This window comes from Rhipicephalus sanguineus, chromosome 8 (genome assembly GCF_013339695.2).
Source record: "Rhipicephalus sanguineus isolate Rsan-2018 chromosome 8, BIME_Rsan_1.4, whole genome shotgun sequence".
Classification (NCBI taxonomy): domain Eukaryota; kingdom Metazoa; phylum Arthropoda; class Arachnida; order Ixodida; family Ixodidae; genus Rhipicephalus; species Rhipicephalus sanguineus.
Genome location: NC_051183.1, coordinates 46663175 through 46679173, shown reverse-complemented (window position 1 = coordinate 46679173; position 15999 = coordinate 46663175).

The following is a 15999-nucleotide window of genomic DNA, read 5'->3' as shown; positions in this document are numbered from 1 at the left end:
GGTTTAACGTCCCAAAACCACGATATGATTATGAGAGACGCCATAGTGGAGGGCTCGCGAAATTTCGACCACCTGGGGTTCTTTAACGTGGACCTAAATCGCGGAATTTGATCCCGCGACTTGATCCACGATTTGATCCCGGTCAGCACTCGTGTGCCATAACCACTAGACCACCGTGGCGGACCGGCGCTTGGCTTGTATTTGTCTGAGTCGAAGCTGCGGGTTCGCCCGATTTTTCCGAAGCTGAGGGCTGCCTCGCATTCGCTGGCGTTTCGCCCCTGCTTCTTTCCTGCGTAGATTCGCGTTTAACACACGGCGCTGGCGTTCCGCTATTGGTTCGCATGCACAGACAGACGCATTAGCGCTTCGGCGACGCTGGCGTTCACGGCGAAGGGCGAACTGGCGCTGAAAATGTAACGCCTGCTCGGCGTCCATAGAGGGAAAGGAAACCTTCATTTGTGATGCAATTGCGCCTTCTCTTGACCTATTTTGACATTGACTTTTCCTAAAGCGCCATCTCTTGACCTATTTTGATATTGAATTGACCTATATAGCGCCCTCTCCTGACTTATTTTGTAATTGACTTGATCTGTAGAGCCCTCTCATGAACCTATTTTGGAATTCAGTTGACCTGTAGCACCCACTGTTGACCTATTTTATATTGACTTGACATAATCCGCCCACTGCTGACTTAATTTGTTATTGACTTGATCTGTAAAGCCCTGCCTTGACCTATTTAGGAATTGACTTGACCTTCAGCGCCCTCGCTGAACGTATTTTGATATTGACATGATGTGTAGCGCATTGACCTATTGACTTGACCTTTCGCACCCTCGCTTGAACTATTCTGATATTGACTTGAACTGTAGCGCCCTCTCTTGACTTAATTTGGTATTGACTTGATCTGTAGCACGCTCTCCTGGCCTATATTGGTATTGACTTGATCTGTAGCGCCTTTTTTTGACCTGTTTAGATCTTGACTTTACCTGTGGCACCCTCTTTTGACTTAGTTGGGTATTGACTTCATCTGTAGCGTCCTCGCTCGACCTATTTTGTTACCTATGTTGGTATTGACTTGACCTTTTAGCGCCCTCGCTTGACCTAATTTGGTATTCACTTGACCTAATTTGGTATTGTCTTTATCTGTAGCACCCTCACTTGACTTATTTTGGTATTGACTTGATCTGTAGCGCCTTTCTTCACCTATTTTGACATTGACTTTACCTGTGGCACCCTCTTTTTACTTATTTTGGTATCGACTGCATCTGTAGCGTCCTCTCTCAACCTATTTTGGTACCGATTTTGGTATTGACCATTTAACGTGCTCTCTTGACCTATTTTGGTATGGGCTTTAGTTGTAGGGCCCTCTTTTGACCTATTTTGCTACCTTGAGCGGGAAGCCCAGCGACGACATGAGACGAGAGCCTGGGCCCCTAAAGCGTTCTGCACTTAAAAAAAAAAAACATATTATTGCGAGCTGCTTACAGGACACAGTGGATCGCTACACAGGTACGTGTAGGAGTGCCGGGTCCCCAGACTCAATTTTTACACGTTGCTTCCTTCTGCGTCCGCTCGCGGATCTGAATAGGTTTAGCCGCCATTATAGAAAGAGGCTAAAGTCCAGTAAATTTCATGAGTAGCCATTTCATTTAGCTGTGTACCACGTAATACAAATTCATCAATGTGGAGGGATGAAACATGGTAGGCGTCGCCTCATGATTACAGGGTCGTCACTGTCACTACGGCTTTGTAGTTATTAGAATGCATAAAATTATTTATTAGATACTACCAAAGCTTTAAGTCACGTAATGATGGGGTTTAGCTTGCCAAAACTCCTATGTGATACGAAGCACGCTATAGTGGGGCACTCAAAGTTAGATCGACCACCCAGGGTTCTTCATCGTACACGTCAATCTAAGCACACTGGTGTTTAATTTCGCCCCCATGGAAGTGCTGCCGCCGTGGACGGGAATGGAACCAGCATCCTCGCGCTCCGCCGCGCGACCCCTTATTTGCCGTGGTACTACGGCAAATAAGGGGTCGCGGTGGCTGATATGTAGTTGATCGGCGGCTGATATGTAGTGAAACACGAAAATTCTCATTCAAATTTTTAATAAGTGTATTTAAGGAGAGGCTGGTGCCTGTGATTGGCGTCGGCATCTCCTCTGCTGTTGCGTGATAGTTTTTTTCCCTTCATTAGCTGTTACGTGGTAGCTTGCCTCGTAACTTCGTCAACTTTCGGGCCCCGCCACGGTGGCCTAGCGATTATGGCGCTCGACTGTTGAACCGAAGGTCGCGGGATCGAATCCCGGCCGCGGCGGCTGCATTTTCGATGGAGGCGAAAATGTTTGAGGCTCATGTACTTAGATTTAGGGGCACGGTAAAGAACCCCAGGTGGTCAAAATTTCCGGAGATCCCACTACGGCGTCTCTCATAATCATATGGTGGTTTTGGGACGTTAAACCCGAGATATTATTATTCTTATTAATATTATCGTCCACTTTCGGTTCATATAGCCCCAATTCATGGGATTCAAAACCACCCAGTGAGCAGATGCACTGTTTTAAATGTTAGTACTCATTCGCTCACGCAGAGGATATACGTCTCTTTGTAATCGATGTAATGCGTGAGCCAACAAACAACCTTTAAATAAAGGTAGCGAGGAAACCAATCTAACTGAATAGCGCTTCAAAATTCTGCTGTCTTGAAATTGACTGTGTGCGGAATTTCTGTATACCCAGACCACAAAAAAATCTCCTGTCCATAGAAGGCAGCTGCACAAAGTTACCTGGTAATGAATATATAGTGGTCACGGTCACTACCGCTTTGTAGTTAGTAGAATACTCAAACTTCAAGAAGAGAGAGAGGGGGAAGCAAGGAAACGCAGGGAGGTTCACCAGATGCACGTCCGGTTTTGCTACCCTGCAATGGGGGAAAGGGATAAGGGGGCAAAGAGAGGGACACAATAAAAGTGAGGGCTGGACAGAATCACAAGCACCCATAGGGGGAGCACATCCAGTCTACTTGCGGTCGCACACATCTGTTGACTTTCGGTATTTCAAAAGCACTTTCGTAGACCACTGCACCCTCGGCGCACATGTCCATGGTCCTAGAATCTTATTTACTGAAAATGGTCTCGAGTCCAGTTGGTCCAAAAGGATCCGGCAGACTTCAGCAAGCCCACCGGATCAGTTAGTTGTACAGGACAAGCCACAGGATGTACGTAGAAAACCTGCAGACTCAGGATACGCGGTGTTTGATTGTGTAGACACGTGCTAAGGCTGACGATAAGTAGAGAGATTGTTTGTAGAAAAGTAGCGTTTATTTTTGTATGGGTGTAAATTCGCGACGAAATCTCGTCGTCACAGGCGTATCTCAGCTATAATATTGGAGCAGCAAATTTTGCATACGGAGGGTGCAAGCAGGATGACATTTATACCACCTCAGCAAACATACTCTGGTTTCAGTTGAGCGGTGACGTGCATGCGAGGAATATAAAACGAACGCACTCTCTGAAGAAGCTTAACATTGCTTCTGTAATTATATGCAGCTGATACAATGTGCAAGGAGGGAAAAATGAGGTGCTATATGAATAAATAATTGGAGGCCCAAAGCCAGCAACAAACGATCACCATGTGAAGCTAAGGAAGCTGATTCCAAAGTCAAAAAATTCCGGCTAGGCTTTGATACGGATGAATGGCAAACTGTATTGACGGAGTTGTTACGAACTAAAAGTGAGAAGCTAAAAGTGAAAAATTCGGCAGATGCCATGCCTTGTGGGAATCGGTTTCATGCGAAGCAACCGACCAGTGATTTTCTGTGCTGCATTTCTTGGCTTTGATCCAAGCGTTAGGAAATGGATCGACGCGTTTTTGTAAGTGTAGTAGTTTTGTGCCCATCGGGGGCTTACAAGAAACATTGACTAAACTGGCGTTTAAAGGGCACCTTATGGTCTGACGTAACGTAAGAACTCACGTTAGAGCACAGACGTCAGTATTAACGAAACTTAGTGCACTTTACAGTGCGATAATTTGAATATCATACGTAACTTTTGTTAGCACATTCCACTAGCGTCGAACAATGCTTGAATTGCTCTTAATTATAGGAATACAAATGTAATATTAGACTGTTATAAAAGCAGAGCCAACACTTGAACCAAAATTTACGTTATTCCGACTTGACGACTGTATGATAGGAGTAAATATTTAACGTTTATGGCTCCATCGAAAATGCAGCCGCCGCGGCCGGGATTCGATCCCGCGACCTTCGGGTGAGCAGCCGAGCGCCACAACCACTAGACCACCATGGCGGGGCAACATTGATAATGTTATGCATAGATGTCGACGATCTCTCCTCTGCGCTGGTTCATTTCCCTATTGAAAAATCTCATATGACACATATCATGGATATTCAATGATCTCGTATGATCATGCGAGAACAGATATGATTACTACGTCTTCATACAATATTGCTTAATATGTGACATATGCCTCATGTGAGATTTTTCGATAGGGATCCAGCTTTCAGGTCCAGTAATTACTTCGCAATACACTTCGAATGTCAGCACAGTCGTTATTACTGAATTTTCGCCGGCCTGTCTTGCATTTTTAAAAATAAATGCTGTGCAACGCTATGCAACTTTACGACTGCGTAGCACGTGTGGAGGAGGTTTATTTAATAAAGTTGAATTGAAACCACTTGTTCGCCTCAGGCTGTTTAAAGAGGCACTAAAGGCAAATAAGAATTTATGTCAGAGTGAAAAATGAATGTGAGAATGTCTAAAACGTCAATATTATCAGCAGCAGTACTCTACTAATCGAGAAATTAAGGTGAATGTAGGACACGACGTGTGCTACGAGTGGCACATTTTGGAAATGATCCCGATGACGTCAAGAGTCCCGAGTACAATTAACCACTAGTAATCAAACTAGTTGCGATAAAAAGAGAACCTTCGGGCCATCACAAGACGTAATAAAATGGTGCTTGTTTGTTTCTGTTTGTGTCATGAAAGCAAAAAAACCTCTTGGCATTACCATGGAGAACAGCGCGAGTGGTTAAAAAGTTCCGTTTTCGCCGAGCTGCGCGTCTCAGTGGTAGTTTCGGTATCACGTACTGCAGCGTGTGCTTGGCTCTCGCTACTTTAACACGATAGCGTTAAAGAGCTCGTTCCGCAGAAATACCGTTGTCGGCGTCGGCGCCCGTGTCGGCGTGGTTGGCTGTGAGCGAAAAATCATCTTGTCCGTGACCGAAAAATCGAGAAAGATGCAAATAAAAAAAATTAGGTTCGAGTGAGAATGGAATCCAGGCCGTCTGCGTGGCAAGCAGATGTTCTAGCACAGAGCCACTTCATTTTTTTTTGCTTTATTGCCTGTTTTCAGACACGACTTACATCACTCTTGGACCGTTCCGTGTGTGTGTCTGTGGTGAACAGTCACAGAGCCACTACATTGCTTATAACTCCTCTGAAAATAACTTTAATGCTTCACAAACATACGCATCCTGTGTACAGGTGTCACAGTACGAGATGTAATATCGCAGTAAAACGATGTACAAGCTTATATTGCTATCGGGCGTCACACCATGTGAACTGCATAACGAGTTGGTGGTTTAAAGCGGGCCACCCATTACAAAAGGCACACACATTACAGCGCGTATTCCCTTACGAACACGTATTGGGTGCATTGCATCTTCGAAAAAGTATCACGCGAGTAATTGCTGCTGGTTTAAAGCATGCCACCCATTACAAGGGGTATACAAATTAGTGCGCGCATTCTCTTACACACACGTAGAGGGTACACTGTTGTCATAAAAGGGCTGTTGAAGAGGGCGGAAACCTCTACCTTTACAATAGGTATGTCGAGATTGTGTGTGTGTGTGTGTCTGTGTGTGTGTGTGTGTGTGTGTGTGTGTGTGCGTGCGTGCGTGCGTGTGTGCGTGTGTGCGCGCGTGCGTGCGTGCGTGCGTGCGTGCGTGCGTGCGTGTGTGTGTGTGTGTGTGTGTGTGTGTGTGTGTGTGAGAGAGAGAGAGAGAAAGAAAGAGAGAGAGAGACAGAGGGAGACCGGGTGACTAAACATAATGACAAGCGAAGCAGAGCGCGATGAATCTGGGGCCGGATATCGGTATCGCGTTGAGATCTTAAAGGCGAAGCTTAAGCGTCCCCCAATTTTGTCGCCCTGCAGATACTCTACTGCTGCTGCTGGAAAAGCTAAGCTCCGTTACAGTGAACTATACAGTTTCGGAGTGGCCCGTGGCTGCGTCTGGGCAAGGTTGATGGCCGCTGTTGCGCAAGAAACCGTAGCGTCGGCGGCCGGGCAGTAAAGACGGGCAACGTTAGGCGTGGCAACTGCTACGTCAGAAGGCCCGTCTGGGCGGGTGATTTGACGTGCGCTAACGCCGTGCGGACCACCAAAACGTGATTTTCATTCAAAATAAGCATTTCATTGGCACAAAACAAACACTACGTGGTTTCTGGGACGTTATTTCAACAATCAACGTCGACTTAATAGTTGACTTTAGTCCCCTTTAAAGGCATGCGCTTGTTTCTATTACAGGAAACCTAGAGCATTTATTGCAGTGCTTGGAAAAAAACAAATAGCATTAGTACTGTGCTCTTGTTCATCATCAATAAGGTCACATATCGTGATGGACCCTGCGATGAAAGTTCAGAAGCCCAGCACTATTTTTGTCACATTGCACACATTACTTTTTTTTTATTTTGAAAGGCTGGCCCCTGAATAGCACAACGCGGTGCCATAGGTAGACACACAAGATAGCTTCATGAAGAAATTTTAAGAGTGAGCGGTTGAACGGTCCCTGAATCAAGCGATCAAGGTCGGGGGTCGACCATACTTGAGACCTCTTGCATGGAGGTGGTGAATACGGCTTCAGGGCATATATGGGTATGTCCAAAACAACTGTGTCGCTGCGACATTGCGGATTGGGGCGTGACATAATGGGTACGATGCACCTTATGGACCGCGATATTGTTGCGCCTAAATAGTGGTCACAAGTGGGCTTTGTGTCGTAACCCCGACACGAGGCCTCCGCAGTGTCACCGCCTCTGGGTGGGTTAAACCACCTGGGAGGTCTGACCCGCACGGAGGTGAAAGAGCTCGTGTGGTAACGTCGAAGGTTTTCTTGAAGGTTCGAAGGTTTTTTTTTTTGTGGTTGCTATGTTTTCAATATGTGTTTTATATTGCTGACCTTATTAAACTTGTTTTCAGAAGACGCAGGCAGCTACGATTATTTTGAAGTTCATAGACAAAGCTGTATAGCTGAAATTTTGTCTTGTCGCCATAAAATGGACATTATGTTGGCCAGAGTTGTACGTAACACATTACAAGTAGTCAATTACTTGTAATAAATTACATTTTCTTTTATGTTTCTAATATAATCATTAACTTTCTCATAGCTGTAACCTTCCGGGTAATTCAAATATATTTTCTTGTAATTGAATATCGGTAATCGATGACATTTTTTTTTCCAAAATGAAGTTGTAACCTGTCTTCTACGGCAGTTCTTGCCCCGGAAGATATGAGTTCGCTAGGTAGGGACCCCCCGTTCTGTCAGATGAGGGGTCCCTACAGAGCCTATTTTTCCACTTTTTCCTTGGCCTTACCAGCAACGCCTTACCCGAGTGCCAGCAACAGCGGGGCGCAACGCTTCATAGAGGACAAGTACACCAGCATCGAGTCACTGCGCAACTACGAGCTCGTGCGCAAGTTGTTGCTACGCTATAATACCGTCCTTTTCTCCAGCGTGTGCATTGAGAAAGTGTTTAGTTTAACAACTGATCTCTTAAAAAGAGAACGTGGATGAAATCAGTGATGACAAACTGAAAACTAACTCCTCTTGAAAGTTAACAACGTGCAACACTATATCACAGCAGCCACAGTAAACGTTCCAGCCTTCACGCAGGCCTCCAACCTTTTCTCTACTATGCAAGGCACAGTAGTTCGTTGTAGTTTTAACAACCTTCTGTTATTGTGTTACGGCAAAAAATATTGAAGAAAAGTAACGCAAAAGTAGTCGACTGCATTTCTGTAATTGCTCAGTTAGTTTTCTGTGGCTGTATTGACCAATGTAATCAATTATATTTAAAGGAAGTAATTTTAATTGTAATCGATTTCTTATTCTTCCGTAACGAGTGCATCTGTTGTAGGCCTATGTAAAGTTCATGGATAAAATACGGCACAAACCAGACAATTAACACAAGGAAGACACTATGCATCACCAACTAGCCTGCCAGCAAATGTTATTGAAGGCCTATGTAAAACAATACGAAGTGGTCTTTGTTCATGGTAAATTTTCTGAAGTTATACTTTCTCGGTGTCCAAATGCTGGGGCATGCGATATAAATGATTAATTCTTAAGGGTTCTTCGCATTGGTCACAAGTGAAGGATTCATCTTATTTCAAAGTTTGCCCTGTGTAACGTTTGGGTCCTTTTCGCGCTAGCGAACATGCATCTTAATTTACTCAAAAGGTGTGAGTCATATTAGATTGTGCTATGCAGTGCATCAAATGCCATGAAAGGATGTTCTTATGTTTCTATGATCCGCACCCGCTGAGGTATGATATAGCGTAGCTTCTTGCGTGCATTGCAGTCGAAATCATGCTGCCATTTTTAAGAAACACATGCGAGCTGCTTGCATAGAGTGAATAATTTACGTAAGGCTCTTTTGTTCGTGTTACATATCGCTTCGCTGCTTTGAATGCCAAGCTCACTGCTTGATTTGCTTGAGAATCCTACGTCACTTGCGGTGTAGCAAATACCAGTGTCACGTCTTCACTTTGCCTTCTGGATTGAAATTATCTATTTAAAAGATCACTTTTGAAAGGTTACCATTATAATTAGAACATTCATTATTTTGGTCTATTTGAATAAGATATGTAGACGATTACATCTACGTGCTTTCACTTAGTGTAGTGTCAACAGGTATTCCAAACGCGCGAAGCTCCTTGTATAATCCGAGGCGAAATGTGGTGGCAAGACACGCCACCTTTTTGTTATCTTACAGAGTTATTTTTCAAATGACGATCAACTCTTTGTCTATACGAGCAGTATTCAGTGTAAACCTCCTAGTTTTCTGAATGGGTGCGAATCATCTTGCAAGAACATTCACTTGGTGTACACCACGCAAATATTTATTGCAACAGCTTCTTCTTGGCGGACGTACGTCAGGGCGAACTCGCATAAACGAGTAAAATATATAGAGTGGTCTTTAGTGAATAGCTTCCGACGAAACACAGTAACGCTTACGGCATAAAAGCTCCTTCGAGTGAGATAATGAATGGGGTGGGAGCGTATGGTTTTTTTAACTTGTGTTGCTGCGTCCCACACCATATAAAACATCCTGTATTTGTGATAAGATAACGCTGAAATGTCCAGCACATAGCCAGACGTAAGAAGTACACTTCTTTGTTCTAAATAGTTGTTTTGTTTGACACACAAGCTAGTCAATGTAGGTTCTTCTATGCCCCAGAATTTAGATATAACCCGTGGTTGTCTTTACCAACTATTCTCCTTACCCTATGAGGGTTCTTGGCTACGTAACTTTGCCATGTGTATTTCGCCACTTTCCTGATAGCTTTTTGCAAGCGAAGGTTGTGAAGGAAAACTGAAGGGTGCGGGTTGGATTCCAACCTAGAAGGGTGGCAGATCGAGCTAGTTGGTGCTCCACGATCAGAATCGTAATAGCCCAGAAGCAACACAATGAACAAGAAGGGACGCAGACAAGCGCTTCTCTGCGTCCCTTGTCCTTTATGCTGCTTCTGCGCTATTACGATTATGATCTTAGATTCTAAGCCACAGAGACCGCATTTCGATGGGGGCGAAATGTAAACAATACTGGTGTACATACTTACAGAACCGCAGGTGGTTCTGTGAGTATGTACACCACACGGAGTCCCCCACTATGACGTGCCTCATAACTATATCATGGCTTCGGCACCTAAAATGGCAAGAATTATTAACGTTGTGAAAGGAATTTTCTATCATTTAGTACATAGATCACAGGCGAAAATCTCAGACGTATAATAGGTGAACAGCTTGCCTTCAGAGCTGCTCCTGACTTGGCTGTGACAACCTAAGCACCTGTTTTTTTTTTCAGTTCTACCTTGCGCACCCTTTGTATTAGGCTGGGGTATGAAATGTTCATTTTACTTGTAGACGTGCCGTCCCTGGAATAGTACAAGTACTGCCATGTGTAATAAGTGCTAGCGAAACTATTAAAGAGGCCTTGCACCGTAGAAGGCGCGTGAGTTCCAAGTGCATACGCAACTCTAGCCAAGTTGGTTATGAGGCGCCCTCTAGAATGTAGTACAAAAAGGGTGTATTGGGGATAAACTGGGGCGCTTCTGATGGGGACTTGGAGCGTGCGTACTAATTACGTGGCCTTCAGCCTTCGGCCTGTATCCTCGGCCGCCTCGGCTCGAATCCGCCCACCACATGGTTTCAGAAGTGGGATGCCAGGTTCCTGCTATTCGACATGGCTAATACGATGCTCCAGTCCTGCGCTTGCTGCCACCAATCCCTGGTTACAGCATTTCGATGGGTACGCCTTCGCCACCGGCATGCACGCAGTGCCGGACGAGACAAGGGTTAGGACTAGGGGTGTGCGAAGATTCGAAAATTTCGAATGATGAATCGAATAGCGTGCTATTTGATTCTGTACTCGAATCGAATAGCGCATATTTGAAATGTCGAATGCTTTTCGAATATTTTTGGATTAATCAGCAACGAAGAAAAATGCACGAAGGAACGCGACGTTGGAACAGCGAGGGGTAACATTTCTTGTTTTCATCACCGAATTAGCCAGATGCATGCAGTCCATGTACTTACGAAACTATCGGCACCATATTGATCACAGGTTGAAGGAGTTCTCGCCTAAACTTCCAGTGTCATCGAAATGACAGTGTCATCAATCCACTACATGACATGACGTCGATGCTCTAGCACGACATTCATGATAATGTTAAGTCATGAAACTTTCCTAATAATTCTGGATCTGTTTTGCTTAAAAGTTGTTCACAACGTACCACATTGAATACTGTGGTAGACTCTGCTATATTTCAGCCTGAAGTTGCAAACTACTTCGAAGGCTCTATAATTGCTGCCGTAGGCGAGTTCGCCACAATTTAGATAATTGCGGTATTTTAGGGGCCATGCTCCTTAACACCTCGCCTTGTCAGCTGCCCGCGTCCGTCACGGTACCGAAACCGAAACTGAAAAAAAAAATATCTGTGAAGGAAATAAACGCATGAAAAAAAAAATGAATGCGAAAAAAAATACGTCTACTGTGGACCGAATAACGATGTTTCACTCATTCACTCCTCAGTGAAAGAAAATACGCGAGAGTGTGCACCAAAAAACGAAAAAAGTCGAAATTGCAGAAAAAAGTAAAACGTTAAAACATCTTTGAAAAACAAATGCACGAGAGGGCGCTGCGATTCACTTCCTCTGACAGTGAACCCCCCTCACAATGGAGAACACGCTGCAATAAAACTCTCCATCGGAACCGTCGTCATGACAGCATACCTGGTTCCGAATCTCTCCCAAGGCAACGTCGAAAAGTACATCGATCTAGCAATGAGCAATTACGAAACAAAGTTCAAGACCAACCCCTTTGCTCCAGTCGGTGACATTAACGTTGATATCACCGACAACGACTGGCTCGTGCAGTATGAAGCGGGGGACAGACGGTCCGATTTTCCATGCGATCCGACGGCCGACGCGGTGGTGGGGGAGAGGGAATGGTGGCTGTACAATGCTATGAAAGGTCACCATTCCGGTTTCCCCTCCGCCGTGTCGGACGTCGAATCGCATGAAAAATCGTACCGTCTGTCTCGCCCTTGACGCCTCGATACGGTCTACGATGCATTTCGTATGACTGCAAACAGCCAACAACCATGAGGGGGACGTGCACAGACCTTGTCTTTGCCAACTTCAGGTTGGATCCGATCGAAGAAACATTGGCTCTACATTTCGCGGATCATAAAGCGGTGATGAAAGGAAAACGGAATCCAGAACACAACACGACATACGAATTATGACCAATAAAGTATATATACTCTACACACGTGTTGTCGCTCATTTACATGATGAAGAGCGGGCAATGTCACCGGAGATTCACGGTTACCGAACGATTCGAGCTGCGCCCCACTCTTCATCATTCAGTTCGTGGATATGCGTGGATTTTTTTCTCGGTTAATAACAGCAATCGTAATGTTCATTTGTTAAAACTTGGGAATAGTTGCTTCAGATATTCAGAATTGTTGTGGAATTATCAGGCTGTTTAAAAAATTGTTGCCTTACCAGTCTAGGGCTGCTTTGAAAGTGGTTGTCTTATTAGTTGAAAACTATTTGAACAGTATTCGTACTCTATTCTTATTCGATTCGGAGTCATCACTATTCGATTGGTATTTGATTCGGCTCTGAAATTCACCATACGCACACCCCTAGTTAGGATCCTCCTCTACTGCATGGGTCGACGGGCACGCATCGCCCTTAGATCGCTCGTGTCCAACGAAGACACGCACAAGTCTTACGTGGAAGCCACCCGGCAGCTCACAAGCTACTTCGTGTACCTAGTAAACGAGGTGTACGAGAGCTCTTGGTTACAGCAGTGGACGCAACATCCAGGCGAAACCGTCGACAGTTTCTTCATGGCCCTTCAGAACATAATACGCAAGTGTAACTATCCATCGCCAGCCGTTGAACAGCGTCTTGTTCGCGACCGTTTCTTCGGCGGTTTGCTGGATTCTCGTATCTCAGACAAGCTGTACAGCACCCCGAGCCTCTCCCTGGACGACGCACTTGTGCAAGCCCGTCAGCATGAAGACGCCGAGCGCGAGAAGCAACGGCTGTCTCGCCCCGCTGGGCAACTGCCGACGGCAGCGCACGTGGACGCGACGACTTCGCATAAACTCGCGCAGCGTGCACCTGGACGAAAACACAGATGGGATTCTTTGCGTCACGTGACTGGCATGAGGCTTCAGGAACCAGCAACACCAACGTTGGCGAGGCTTCCAAAAGCGACCAAGGTGGGCAGTGCCACTTCAGCAGTCACTAGGTTCACCAAGGGTCCGACTGCCCAGCTGCCAAAGCGGTCTGTAAGCACTGCAAGCGAGGTGTGAGTGTGAGTGAACAACTTTATTGAACGATCCGGCAAAAAAAAGAAAGAAAAGAACAAGGAGAGGGGAATGGGATGGTGGAGACTCTTGCGTGCATGCGAGCCTCTCAGCCGCGAAGGAAGCCCCTCGCGCTGCGAGGGTGGCATGTCACGTGCTGGACCTTGTCTCTGTGGGTAGGCTTGCTCGTGTTTTTTTCTGCATGTTGGTAGCCGAGGTCCTGGATTCCCCAAGCTGACGTCCTGCGAGCGGTCCGTCGTGCCGGGTTTCTGCAGGTCCAGGAGTTCGAGGACGTGCCGAGCTGTGTCCCGTTGAGTTTCGTACTCCTCGCTGGATCTTCTTGTCGATCTCTTCGGGTATCTGCCCGTTTTGGGTGTTGGGTGGGGGAGTCAAGCACTCCCAGAGTATGTGGTTCTGGGTGGCTCGTGCCCTCCCGCACGTTTGGCACGTATCTGTGTGGTAGATTTCCGGACTGATGTGTTTGGCCAGTACCGGAGTCCAAATCGCTCTTGCTTGTAGCTGTCGTAGGGTGGTCGCTTCTTTGCGTGTGAGATCCCTATGGGGTGGTGGATATTTGATGCGGCTTGTCCTGTACCACTGCAGGACTTCGCCGTACTGGGTGATGGCGTAATTGACGTCTTCGCTGTCTGGGTCCGTTGACCTGCAAGCGAGGTCACCTTGCGTCTTTATGTCTCTCAGTGAAGCGCCTCAAATCCTTGGAGCTCGACTCCGTCGCCGCGGTGGCGCGGAACGGGAGGACTCGGGCGCCGACGTTTCGGTGGTTCCGCGTACGTTTCCTGGCTGCCCAGCCGTCCTCGATACGCCGCGTGTCGAGGAACTGTTCGGACCCGGAAAACAACCCATGAAGCTTCTCGGCACCTTCTCCGCGGCGCTGTATTGAAGAGGCAGACAAGTCTATGAGTGCCTCTACGTCGTTGCGTGACAAGAGCAGCCCCTTCTCGGCTATCCCGCCATCGTTGCCCTAGGTGTCAAGTTTGTCGGCGCCGTCACGCCAGTTCTGCCAGACACACCACCTCGGGAAGCCCATCCAGCCCTTTTTGCCGGCCTGGGCGCGTTCCTGGAAGAGTACACGATCTGTATCAAGCCTGATGCGGCACCGTATTTGCTCGGCACAGCCCGGCGTATCCCGATACCCCTATGAGACGTCGTCAAAAAGGAGCTTGAAAAGATTGAACAGGTGGGTTGGATCCGGCACGTCGACGAACCTACGGATTGGTGCACGGCATTGTCATCGTCCCAAAGCCAGCGGAGGGTTACTGTCTGTGCGTAGATTTGACGAAGCTCAAACACGTCGTTCTCGCAACCACGTACTCCCGACCATCGACCAAACCCTAGGACTGCTCGGCGATGCCTGGTTTTTTTAGGGGCGAAGCTTCTTATAGCGAGACCTGGTCTGTTGTCGATCGTCGATCAATCCGGCGTACCCCGTAGTGCTCCCTTATCGTACAATAGAGGGCGCTGTCCCATAGAGATGGATGCAAGCTGCAGTTGGGTGACATACACTAGGGGGCTCTCTACGTATTCTGTGTCGTCATCTCCATTTGTCGTCTCGTTTCCGAGATGGCGCTGTCCCATAGACATGCGTACAATATGGCGGTTGGGTGAAGGTACGCTAGATGGCGTTGGCGGTGCAGCTGCTCTCCGATTGACTGCTGCGCGGGGATCTCTCATTCCCCGGATCGTCGCCGTACGAGCGCGCTTGCCGGATCGTGCTGCTTGGTGGACCATGGACGACGAGGAGCGCCGGGTGCGGAAGGCCGCTGCGTCTCGTGCTCGTCGGCAGGATCCCGAGGTGCGAGCTCGAGAGGCTGCCGCCTGGCGCCGCGCGCGCTTGGCGGCGGCTTCGCGGGCGCGCACCGCCTCGAGATCCGCCTGGCGCCGCGCTCGCTTGGCGGCTGCCTCTCGATCCCTAGAGGCTCGCTTGCTTGGCGCTTGCTTGGCGGCAGCCAGGCGGATCCCGAGACGGTGCGCGCCAAGGATGCCGCTGTGAAACGGGCTCAACGAGAAGCGGATTCCGAAACCATGATTGCTTCAGGAGCTTCGCCCAAGCTCTTCATCATTCACCCGTGGATATACCCGTGGATAAGTCAATGGTATTGTTATATTTTTACCTCTGTTTATCATCTCCTCGATATGTAATATACATTATAAAGTACTAACAAAAGGAGCTGAAAACCATGCGCTACGAATAAACTACCTCTTTTTTTTATACAGTAAAGTCAGTCAGCTTATACTGCCCCCATAGCAAAATAATGCAATGGTGGAACTGAACTTTAAAGATTTTTTTTCTTGGCTAAAACAAAAACTAATTCGATTAAACCTTCTGTGGACGAAGGTGTTATGATTCTCAATCGTATGCGTTTTTCTGCTTATTTGTTTCTTGGACCACCTTAGGGTGCTAGAGACGTCTGAACATAGGACAATGTAGTGTTTTTTCCATGTTCAGGATTTTATTTTTGCAAAACAAAAACTTTAGAAGATAGTGCGTTTTATGGAGAGTTCTATAAAAATAATTGATGTATTTAGTATACAATCGTCTTTTGTAAAAAATTCCCGAAAACGCAGCAATTTACTCAATTTTACCTACGCGCCAAGGAGTGAAAAATATAAAGCTACTCTAAGCCACTGTCCTATAGTGAAAGCGCGATGCTCTAAAAACACAAAAAAGCAAGTTTTGAATGAATGCGTGAAACGGTCAATTTATAGCGAATTTTTCTTTCGTACCTGGTTTTCCACCATATCGAGAAGTTCGAATGGCGCTCACGTACCCGAAAAAGTTTTGCCGCTCAAAATATTTTGGGAAAATACTGTAGAAGTAATGTCTATATGTGTGTATTTTTCTCAGATT